We start from the raw sequence: 12800 nt of genomic DNA, 5'->3' as shown, positions 1-12800 counted from the left end.
ACATAGTATGATGACTCCACATACAGTCCTGCACATAGTATGATGGCTCCACATACAGCCCTGTACATAGTATGATGGCTCCACATACAGCCCTGTACATAGTATGATGGCTCCACATACAGCCCTGTACATAGTATGATGGCTCCACATACAGTCCTGTACATAGTATGATGGCTCCACATACAGCCCTGTACATAGTATGATGGCTCCACATACAGCCCTGTACATAGTATGATGGCTCCACATACAGCCCTGTACATAGTATGATGGCTCCACATACAGCCCTGTACATAGTATGATGGCTCCACATACAGTCCTGTACATAGTATGATGGCTCCACATACAGTCCTGTACATAGTATGATGACTCCACATACAGCCCTGTACATAGTATGATGGCTCCACATACAGCCCTGTACATAGTATGATGGCTCCACATACAGCCCTGTACATAGTATGATGGCTCCACATACAGCCCTGTACATAGTATGATGGCTCCACATACAGTCCTGTACATAGTATGATGGCTCCACATACAGCCCTGTACATAGTATGATGGCTCCACATACAGTCCTGTACATAGTATGATGGCTCCACATACAGTCCTGTACATAGTATGATGGCTCCACATACAGCCCTGTACATAGTATGATGGCTCCACATAGAGCCCTGTACATAGTATGATGGCTCCACATACAGCCCTGTACATAGTATGATGGCTCCACATACAGCCCTGTACATAGTATGATGGCTCCACATACAGTCCTGTACATAGTATGATGGCTCCACATACAGCCCTGTACATAGTATGATGGCTCCACATACAGCCCTGTACATAGTATGATGGCCCCACATACAGCCCTGTACATAGTATGATGGCTCCACATACAGCCCTGTACATAGTATGATGGCTCCACATACAGTCCTGTACATAGTATGATGGCTCCACATACAGCCCTGTACATAGTATGATGGCTCCACATACAGCCCTGTACATAGTATGATGGCTCCACATACAGTCCTGTACATAGTATGATGGCTCCACATACAGCCCTGTACATAGTATGATGGCTCCACATACAGTCCTGTACATAGTATGATGGCTCCACATACAGTCCTGTACATAGTATGATGGCTCCACATACAGTCCTGTACATAGTATGATGGCTCCACATACAGTCCTGTACATAGTATGATGGCTCCACATACAGCCCTGTACATAGTATGATGGCTGCACATACATTCCTGCACATAGTATGATGGCCCCACATACAGCCCTGTACATAGTATGATGGCCCCACATACAGCCCTGTACATAGTATGATGGCTCCACATACAGCCCTGTACATAGTATGATGGCTCCACATACAGTCCTGTACATAGTATGATGGCTCCACATACAGTCCTGTACATAGTATGATGGCTCCACATACAGCCCTGTACATAGTATGATGGCTCCACATACAGTCCTGTACATAGTATGATGGCTCCACATACAGCCCTGTACATAGTATGATGAGTCCACATACAGCCCTGTACATAGTATGATGGCTCCACATACAGCCCTGTACATAGTATGATGAGTCCACATACAGCCCTGTACATAGTATGATGGCTGCACATACAATCCTGCACATAGTATGATGGCTCCACATACAGCCCTGTACATAGTATGATGGGTCCACATACAGCCCTGTACATAGTATGATGACTCCACATACAGCCCTGTACATAGTATGATGACTCCACATACAGCCCTGTACATAGTATGATGGCTCCACATACAGCCCTGTACATAGTATGATGGGTCCACATACAGCCCTGTACATAGTATGATGGCTCCACATACAGCCCTGTACATAGTATGATGGCTCCACATACAGTCCTGTACATAGTATGATGGCCCCACATACAGCCCTGTACATAGTATGATGTCCCCACATACAGCCCTGTACATAGTATGATGACTCCACATACAGCCCTGTACATAGTATGATGGCTCCACATACAGTCCTGTACATAGTATGATGGCTCCACATACAGCCCTGTACATAGTATGATGGGTCCACATACAGCCCTGTACATAGTATGATGGCTCCACATACAGCCCTGTACATAGTATGATGGCTCCACATACAGTCCTGTACATAGTATGATGACTCCACATACAGCCCTGTACATAGTATGATGGCTCCACATACAGCCCTGTACATAGTATGATGGGTCCACATACAGCCCTGTACATAGTATGATGGCTCCACATACAGCCCTGTACATAGTATGATGGCTCCACATACAGTCCTGTACATAGTATGATGGCTCCACATACAGTCCTGTACATAGTATGATGGCTCCACATACAGTCCTGTACATAGTATGATGGCTCCACATACAGTCCTGTACATAGTATGACGGCTCCACATACAGTCCTGTACATAGTATGATGGCTCCACATACAGTCCTGTACATAGTATGACGGCTCCACATACAGTCCTGTACATAGTATGATGACTCCACATACAGCCCTGTACATAGTATGATGGCTCCACATACAGCCCTGTACATAGTATGATGACTCCACATACAGCCCTGTACATAGTATGATGACTCCACATACAGCCCTGTACATAGTATGATGGCTCCACATACAGTCCTATACATAGTATGATTGCTCCACATACAGCCCTGTACATAGTATGATGGCTCCACATACAGCCCTGTACATAGTATGATGGCTCCACATACAGCCCTGTACATAGTATGATGACTCCACATACAGTCCTGTACATAGTATGATGGCTCCACATACAGTCCTGTACATAGTATGATGACTCCACATACAGCCCTGTACATAGTATGATGGCTCCACATACAGCCCTGTACATAGTATGATGGCTCCACATACAGCCCTGTACATAGTATGATGGCTCCACATACAGCCCTGTACATAGTATGACGGCCCCCATATAGAATCATAGAGTCAGAGTGGTAGAGTTGGAGGGGACCTCCTGGGTCATCTGGTCCAACCCCCTGCTCAAAGCAGGATTCACTAAACCCTCTCAGATAGATGTTTGTCCAGCCTCTGTTTTAAGACGTCCATTGAAGGGGAACTCACCACCTCTCCTGGCCGCCTGTTCCACTCATTGATCACCCTCACTGTCAAAAAGTTTTTTCTAATATCTAATCTGTGTCTCCTGCCATTCAGTTTCATCCCATTGCTTCCAGTCTTTCCTTGTGCAAATGAGAATAAAGATGATCCTTCTTCAATGTGACAGCCCTTGAGATATTTGTAGACAGCTATTAAGTCTCCTCTCAGTCTTCTTTTTTGCAAGCTAAACACTCCCAAATCCTGTAACCGTTCCTCATAGGACATGGTTTGCAGACCGGTCAGCATTCCGGTCGCTCTTCTTCACGTGATCTAGACTGTATGCTTCTGTTAATACATCCCAAAATTGTATTTGCCTTTTTTGCTGCTGCATCACAGTGTTGACTCATGTTCAGTCTATGATCTATTAGTATACCTAAGTCTTTTTCACATGTACTGTTGCTTAGCTCTATTCCTCCCATTCTGTATATGCTTTTTTCATTTTTATTGCCCAGATGTAGTACTTTGCATTTTTCCCTGTTAAAAACCATTCTGTTAGTTGCTGCCCACTGCTCCAGTTTATTTAGGTCTTTTTGAATCCTCTCTCTCTCTTCTCTAGTGTTAGCTATCCCTCCTAGCTTTGTGTCATCAGCAAATTTAATCAGTTTACCCTCAATTCCTTCACCTAAATCATTGATAAAGATGATATAATAGTCACCTTGGTATGATGGCCCCCACATACAATGGCCCCCTTGGTATGATGGCCCCCACATACAATGGCCCCCTTGGTATGATGGCCTCCACATATAATGGCCCCCTTGGTATGATGGCCCCCGCATATAATGGCCCCCTTGGTATGATGGCCCCCACATACAATGGCCCCCTTGGTATGATGGCCCCACAAAGTACTGTTTACCTTTTTTCCTGCAGTTCCGGCGAGGCCGCTGCTGCTTTGTGTGCGGGCGACCTGGGGCCACGGGTGGGAGAGCAGAGTGCATGCTCTCTGCTCACAGAATGCGCTGACACTTAGCAGTGTCAGTGCGTTCCCAGCTCCAGCCACCTGTGTGCGTCACAGCGTTCGCTGTGTGCGCGAGCGCCCTGCCCCCGGTGATGCCGAGCTACCTGGGCAGGCACCCAGAAAATTAAAGGGGCCGGCAGCCGTAAAAACGGGCTGGCGGCCCCCCAAGCAGTGCAACACCGCGGCCCACCGGGAAAGTGCCCAGTAGGGCAGATTAGCAATGCTGCTGTGGCCCCTCACTGGGCTGATTGTCCACACTGCAGGTGAGGTAGGCATAGTAAGAACACTGGCGGCCCAGGCTACATCCATTTGCTCGGGGGCCAGGGGGCAGCGGGGGGCTATATGGCCTGGGCCGTGACATCTCCAACATATAACTTCAGCAGGGACCTTGGGCATTACCTCCCCCAACCCTTTGGCCCTTGGACGCTCTACCCCTTTTTGGGCCTCCGCCCCCTGGTGAGTTCCCCACTATGGAGTGAGCTGCTTTACCAAGGAACCCTCGGCCCCCTGATACCTCTCGACCAGACCAACCAGTTCATCAGCGTTCCGGGGATCACCCTGGGCAACCCAAGTCTGTATTGGCCTGGGCAGGGAATGCACGAACCGCTCCATAACCACTCGCTCTACGCACTGCGCAGTAGTAGAGGACTCTGGCTGCAAGTCATTTTTGGACCGCGTGCGCAGTAGCATCTATCGGTTGACGAGAAATGCTACTGAGCAAACGCTGCTAGCGGTACCATTTCTCTGGAGAAAAAGAAATTTGCCTGCAGCAGTATGGCACCACGGGCCGCGCTTGCACAGTAGCATCTCTCGGCGAACAAGAGATGCTACTGCGCATGTGCGGGCGGCGGGGCCGATTTGCTACACGTAAATTTCTAGATTTCTACCACAATTACAAAGACAGTATTTAAAATAGGAGGCAGGTCACTGAAGGCACAGTGACCTGTCAGAAGGCAGAGATAGGAATACATTAGCAGAGCACCAGTTATAGCCCCTCCTCACAGGTTGCCCCAAAGCACGAGCATCTCATTATCTCAGGAATGAAAATAAAGATTAAAAAAGAACCACAGGACGGATTTCATCAACAAAGGTATCATTTTAATCAGTGTAATGGCGCCCACCTCGCAGTGTATGTGGTTCACTAAGCACAATCCTGCTGACAGGTGCGCTTTAAATTACCAAACCATAGTAATATATAAAGTGACAAGTGCCTCGGTATAGTTATGATTTAGGTAACAAAAAGAAATATACACCGTCATCTCATAGATCTACTTGTCATTATTATAGAGAAATGCCATAATAAGCACCAAAGAAAAGAGGGTCAAGGTGAATAATTGCACTTACATAGATAGAAGGTGGTACACATGAGGTTCTGATGAAGAAAGGGCGAAACGCGCGTTGGGGCGACGGGGACCTTATAAGTTTAAAACTAACTCCTTTTCCTCAGCCTAAAAATAAAGAAGTGAATAACATAACAAAAGGGAGGTATATTTGTTATTTCTACACCCATAAAAGTCTGATTGTGCTGTTAGCTAATCGTCTGCAAAAGCTTTCAGCCATTTCAGGGACATTTGACTAATGTTATATGGTTTACTGCTATCATCTTTTACATATAGATATTATGGTCACAGTGTTTGTTGTACTTTGCTGACATCTTTTGGCCATTGTTATAATAATGTTGAAGCTGTAATTCCCACAATGCCTCTCTCTATTTAACTCCTTCTATCTTGTTTCCTCACATCCTTTCTTGTGGTCAGAGCCATATTGGCAACACGTGCATTAGGACTTTAGAGAGGATTCTCGTGTCACCTCTACGCTCCACCTTCCACGTTCTACCTCATCTTCATCCCTTCATCTTCCCTCATCTCATCAAGGTGCTGTGAATTAAAGTTCTTAAAATTCTTCACTATCACTACATCGTCCTTCCCGGATTTACCACATGCAGTCGGTCAAGAATAAGGGTGGAGGTTAGCGAGTAACACTACCTGTCATTGCATGTACAGAGATCCGTGCTCACATCCCCCAGACACATCTCACCCACGTACATCGGTGGCAGAATACTGATTCATTGTAATATAAAATTAATTAACCCATAAATGATATAAAGACCAAAAAATGAAGTGCCAGACATGCAGTTTTTTTAGTTGCTGCAAGTCTAAAAAAAAAAAAATGCAATAAAAAGTTATAAAATCATATGTACTCCAAAATGGTAGCAATAAAACCTACAGCTACCTCCACAGAGAAGTATAATAGTAGTTGGCAATAAAAAACAAATGTTTTTACAAAATTCTGAATTTTAAAAATCAGTTTTGTATATATATAATACATACTCATACTGACCTGCCGTACAAAACTCAAACAGGCGGAATTGCGGTTTATTTTCAACATTTTACACTTGGTCTTATTTTTTCCCACTTTTTTGTACCTTGAACGGTAAAATAAACACTGTTGTGTAAGGTGACTGTCAGACACCTAGTGTCTGGGAGATAAACTTGGAGTAATGCCTTAGTGCATGTAGGACTAAAAGGGATTAATCATCCATGACAGGTTGATTATGAGCAGCTAAATGGCTGCTCACCATGTCTCCTCCCCTGGGTGTGATTCACTGGGTAAATTGAGAGCTGTTTGTCTCACACATGCTGGGGGTATGGAGGTTGCAGATCGCCTGGATTGTGTTAATTTGCTAAAGGACTAAGAAGCCAGCTGGGCTAACCAGCACTATTGTATGGACTTATTACTTTATGTTTTACTTGCTGCTGGACAAAGGTGGTATTTAAGTTTTCTGTGATGTGGTTTATGAGGACTGAAATAAACCAGCTGGACTTTAAATAGTAAAGGTTCCTGTTATTCCTCGGATCGCCTCCAAGTGAGTAGCATTGTTACATTTGGTTTAGAATGCGGGCAGCGTTCCTAGGGAACACGTGTGATTACTACAGAAGTACTGCATGTCGTGGGTGACGGTGGCTATAGGCCACGGAGCAGCATCAGGCAGCATGGAGGACCTGATTAAACACCTGGTGCAAGCCCATCAGCTGCAACCGCAACAGCTACAGCCGCGACAGCTGGCACAACAGACAAGTAAACTGCTTCAGCAAAAGCTGCAGATTGAATTACAGAGGAGGTTCAAGGCATGGTAGCAGCTCTGACTCCCAAAGTCAGCTGATGATTTTTCTATCCGGAAGGCGGTGAGGAGAGCCCTGCAGGAAATTTTTCTGTGATGCGGTTTATGAGGACTTAAATAAACCAGCCAGACTTTAAATACAAACGGTTCCTGTTTTACCTCCCATCGCTCCCAAGTGAGTATCATTGTTACAGATTTCATCAGCATTCACCTTAAAACTGCACCATGGCAGTCACTCTGTTGCAGATTATCCCAAAGTCATGTGTCATAATGCGTTCCCATTAGTCCAGAGAAGTGGTGGTCTAAGAGAAGCCAGGACCCTGGGCAGTTTAGAAGGTGTGCCCCCCCCCTCTCGATACTCGATGTATCACATCACATGTCAAAGCGCATCGCACAACAGAATACATAACCTAGCGCTATTCATAATAGAGCAGGGGGGAGATTAATTTTCCCAAGGGGCCATATGAGAGACTGTTGTGGAGGATGCACCAAAAGGCTGAAACTAATTCTGCTCAATATTAATATTAACATATTATTTATAATTGTTTTTCTATATTAATTGTATGACTTAATATTGAGCAGAATTAAGTATGCTGACATCCCCTGTATACAGTATGAGCCCCCACATAGCCCCCTCAATCAACAACCAAAGCAGTCAACCCATGGGGCCCTTAAACATGTAAACCATAACAAATAAAAACATTAAAAAATTCTCTGTTTAGTTAGTTTAAAAACCCATATACCTCATAGTAATGTTTCTATGGATATGGACTATCATATATATATATATATATATATATATATATATATATATATATATATATATTGTACGTGGGGGCTCATACTGTATATAGGGGATATCAGCATACTTAATTCTGCTCAATATGAAGTCATACAATTAATATAAAAAAATTATAATTAATATGTTAATATTAATATTGAGCAGAATTAGTTTCAGCCTTTTGATGTGGCCTCCACAACAGTCTCTCGTGAGGCCCGTTGGTAATGTATATGTGTGTGTATGTGTGTGTGTGTATATATATATATATATATATATATATATATATATATATATATATATATATATATATATATATATACATATATATATATATATATATATATACACAATGGGGAAAAAAGTATTTAGTCAGCCGTCAATTGTGCAAGTTCTCCCACTTAAAAGGATGAGCGAGGCCTGTAATTGACATCATAGGTCGACCTCAACTATGAGAGACAAAATGAGAAAACAAATCCTGAAAATCACATTGTCCGATTTGGAAAGAATTTTTTTTTTCAAATTTTGGTGGAAAATAAGTATTTGGTCAATTACAAACAAGCGAGATTTCTGGCTCTCCCAGACCTGTAACTTCTTCTTTAAGAGGCTCCTCTGTCCTCCACTCATTTACCTGTAGTACTGCCTCCTCTGTCCTCCGCTCATTACCTGTAGTACTGGCTCCTCTGTCCTCCACTCATTTACCTGTAGTACTGGCTCCTCTGTCCTCCACTCATTACCTGTAGTACTGGCACCTGTTTGAACTTGTTATCAGTATAAAAGACACCTTTCCGCATCCTCATACAGTCACACTCCAAACTCCACCATGGTGAAGACCAAAGAGCTGTCGAAGGACACCAGAAACAAAATTGTAGCCCTGCACCAGGCTGGGAAGACTGAATCTGCAATAGGCGAGCAGCTTGGTGTGAAGAAATCAACTGTGGGAGCAATAATTAGAAAATGTGACATACAAGACCACTGATAATCTCCATCGATCTGGGGCTCCACACAAGATCTCACCCCGTGGGGTCAAAATGATCTCAAGAACGGTGAGCAAAAATTCTAGATCCACACGGGGGACCTAGTGAATGACCTGCAGAGAGCTGGGACCAATGTTACACAGGCTACCATCAGTAACACACTACTCCGCCAGGGATCCTGCAGAGCCAGACGTGTCCCCCTGCTTAAGCCATTACATGTCTGGGTCCCATACCTACTGTGAAGCATGGGGGTGGCAACATCATGCTTTGGGGCTGTTTCTCTGCCAAGGGACCAGGACGACTGATCCGTGTACATGAAAGAATGAATGGGGCCATGTATCGTGAGATTTTGAGTGCAAACCTCCTTCCATCAGCAAAGGCATTGAAGATGAAATGTGGCTGGGTCTTTCAGCATGACCATGATCCCAAGCACACCGCCAGGGCAATGAAGGAGTGGCTTTGTAAGAAGCATTTCAAGGTCCTGGAGTGGCCTAGCCAGTCTCCACATCTAAACCCTATAGAAAACCTTTGGAGGGAGCTGAAAGTCCGTGTTTCCCAGCGACAGCCCCAAAACATCACCGCTCTAGAGGAGATCTGCATGGAGGAATGGGCCAACATACCAGCAACAGTGTGTGCCAACCTTGTGAAGACTTACAGAAAAAGTTTCACCTCTGTCATTGCCAACAAAGGATATATAACAAAGTATTGAGAAGAACTTTTGTAATTGACCAAATACTTATTTTCCACCAAAATTTTAAAAAAAAAGTTCTTTCCAAATCGGACAATGTGATTTTCAGGATTTGTTTTCTCATTTTGTCTCTCATAGCTGAGGTCGACCTATGATGTCAATTACAGGCCTCGCTCATCTTTTTAAGTGGGAGAACTTGCACAATTGGTGGCTGACTAAATACTTTTTTCCCCATTGTACATATATACAGTACAGACGAAAAGTTTGGACACATCTTCTCATTTAAAGATTTTTCTGTATTTTCATGACTATGAAAATTGTACATTCACACTGAAGGCATCAAAACTATGAATTAACACATGTGGAATTATATACTTAACAAAAAAGTGTGAAACAACTGAAAATATGTCTTATATTCTAGGTTCTTCAAAGTAGCCACCTTTTGCTTTGATGACTGCTTTGCACACTCTTGGCATTCTCTTGATGAGCTTCAAGAGGTAGTCACCGGAAATGGTCTTCCAACAATCTTGAAGGAGTTCCCAGAGATGCTTAGCACTTGTTGGCCCTTTTGCCTTCACTCTGCGGTCCAGCTCACCACAAACCATCTCGATTGGGTTCAGGTCTGGTGACTGTGGAGGCCAGGTCATCTGGCGTAGCCCCCATCACTCTCTTTCTTGGTCAAATAGCCCTTACACAGCCTGGAGGTGTGTTTGGGGTCATTGTCCTGTTGAAAAATAAATGATGGTCCAACTAAACGCAAACCGGATGGAATAGCATGCCGCTGCAAGATGCTGTGGTAGCCATGCTGGTTCAGTATGCCTTCAATTTTGAATAAATCCCCAACAGTGTCACCAGCAAAGCACCCCCACACCATCACACCTCCTCCTCCATGCTTCACGGTGGGAACCAGGCATGTAGAGTCCATCCGTTCACCTTTTCTGCGTCGCACAAAGACACGGTGGTTGGAACCAAAGATCTCAAATTTGGACTCATCAGACCAAAGCACAGATTTCCACTGGTCTAATGTCCATTCCTTGTGTTCTTTAGCCCAAACAAGTCTCTTCTGCTTGTTGCCTGTCCTTAGCAGAAGAGAAGGTGTGTCCAAACTTTTGGTCTGTACTGTATATATATATATATATATATATATATATATATGTATGTACAGACAATATAAACAATACAATGTATGACATTTCAACAGTTACAGGAGGAGTGAGGGTCCTGCTCGCAAGCTTACAATCTATATGGAAATAGGGGGACACAATAGGAAGAACATGGTCATCAGTCAGAATTTGTCTAAGGGCATTTACCGTGTGGTATTTGGGGGCATGGAGGATGTGGAGACAGGTGAATAGGCAGGAGCAGATTAAGATTAACATTTAGGAGGGGACAGGGGAGAGTTAGGTTGGTGAGTTGAGGTGATAGGCTTGTCTAAACAGATGTGTTTTTACATACATATACATATATACCCTATATGGCCTAAACAGTTATGTACTTAGCTTAATGGCATCTTCTTCCGACGCGTTTTCCCCTCTTTTGGTCATTCAGTGGTTCATCAGGGAATTCCTTCAATCAGGACAAGAAAAGGAGACCACCATAAGCCGTACTGCAATAAGGATAACAGCTCAGAAGCCCAGGGCAATATGCCCCCACATGGCCCCTACATACAATATGAGCCCACACACAGTTCCCCTATATACAGTTTGAGCCTCTACATACAGTATGAGCCCCCGCACAGCCCCCTAGATACAGTATGAACCCTCACATAACCCCAAATATACAGTATGAGCCCCCTCATAGCCTCCAATATACAGTATGAGCCCCCACATAGCCTTCAATATACAGTATGAGCTTCCACATAGCCTCCTATATACAGTATGAGCCCTCACATAGCCTTCAATATATAGTATGAGCCTGCACATAGCTCCCTATCTATAGTATGAGCCCCACATAGCCTCCATATATACAGTATGAGCCCTGACATAGCCTCCTATATACAGTATAAGCCCCCACAAAGCCTCCTATATACAGAATAAGCACCCACATAGGCTCCTATATACAGTACGAGCCCTCACATAGCCCATATATATAGGCACACATCCCATACACATATTAATAAAAAAAAACAGATGCTAACCTTGCATGGCGCGTGCAGGCTGATGATGTCATTGCGTCGGCACGTCACAGCACAGGCGACAGGGGCTCTCCCGGAGCTGCGCTGCTATTCTGTATTGTCGGCAGCGGAGCTCCAGGAAAGCTCCCTGCCGGGATATGTGCACCACCATATTGAGGGCAATCTGGCCATGGGCTCCCCCGTAGCATCAGACCCCTGGCGGTAGCCCAGATTGCCCTCATAATCCGCCTATGGTCCAGGGCATGCATGGGTTAAATTGCATCAGATTTTGAGGTAAATAAGGATCCACATTAATTTCTTCCCTGGCTGGGATCCAAAAGAAAAAAAAATAATAGAAAATAAATATAAATTCTACATTTAATGAGACACATGATTTCTATGCAATTTTTATACAATGCAATTAAGAGGATTCAGTTGCTATTGCCTTGCAGGTGTCACCTCCCCCGCACATTAAATTCACCAGCGGCTTTCACATTACTGGAATCGTTACTGAGAACGACTCCAGGGCGCCATGGGAGGTCTGTGTCTTCTCTGCGTCATCTTACTCTTCTGTCTCGGTAAGAAAAAGGATTCCCTATTATTTTAGGATGATCTTGAAACCAAATATGGCTGCCTATTAAAGGGGCTATCTCATAATCAACACATATATCACTTATGCACAGGTTAGGTGATGAATGTACGATCAATGAGGGTCTGATCGCTGGGACCGTCTCCGATCATGAGAACGAGGATCCCAAAGAGCATCGTGTGAATGACGCCTTAGTGAGCATGTGCGACCACAGCTCTATTTACTATAGGATTGGTGGTCGCACATGCTCACAATCTCAAAAAAGAGATAAAACCTTGTATTTTGTGTGTATTATTGCCCTGCTAAAAATCACATCTAATGTCATTTGAATGATCACATTTAACAATTTTGTATAACATTGGGTTTTCTAAAGTAAGAGTGGTAGTAGCGTAAAAAAAAGATAATTTAAGAAAGGATGACATACTTTTTGGC

Source organism: Phyllobates terribilis, unplaced genomic scaffold (genome assembly GCF_046119375.1).
Source record: "Phyllobates terribilis strain yellow unplaced genomic scaffold, ASM4611937v1 Scaffold_491__1_contigs__length_1335431, whole genome shotgun sequence".
Taxonomy (NCBI): Eukaryota; Metazoa; Chordata; class Amphibia; order Anura; family Dendrobatidae; genus Phyllobates; species Phyllobates terribilis.
The sequence above is the reverse complement of the archived record's forward strand: the minus strand, read 5'-3'. Positions refer to the sequence as shown.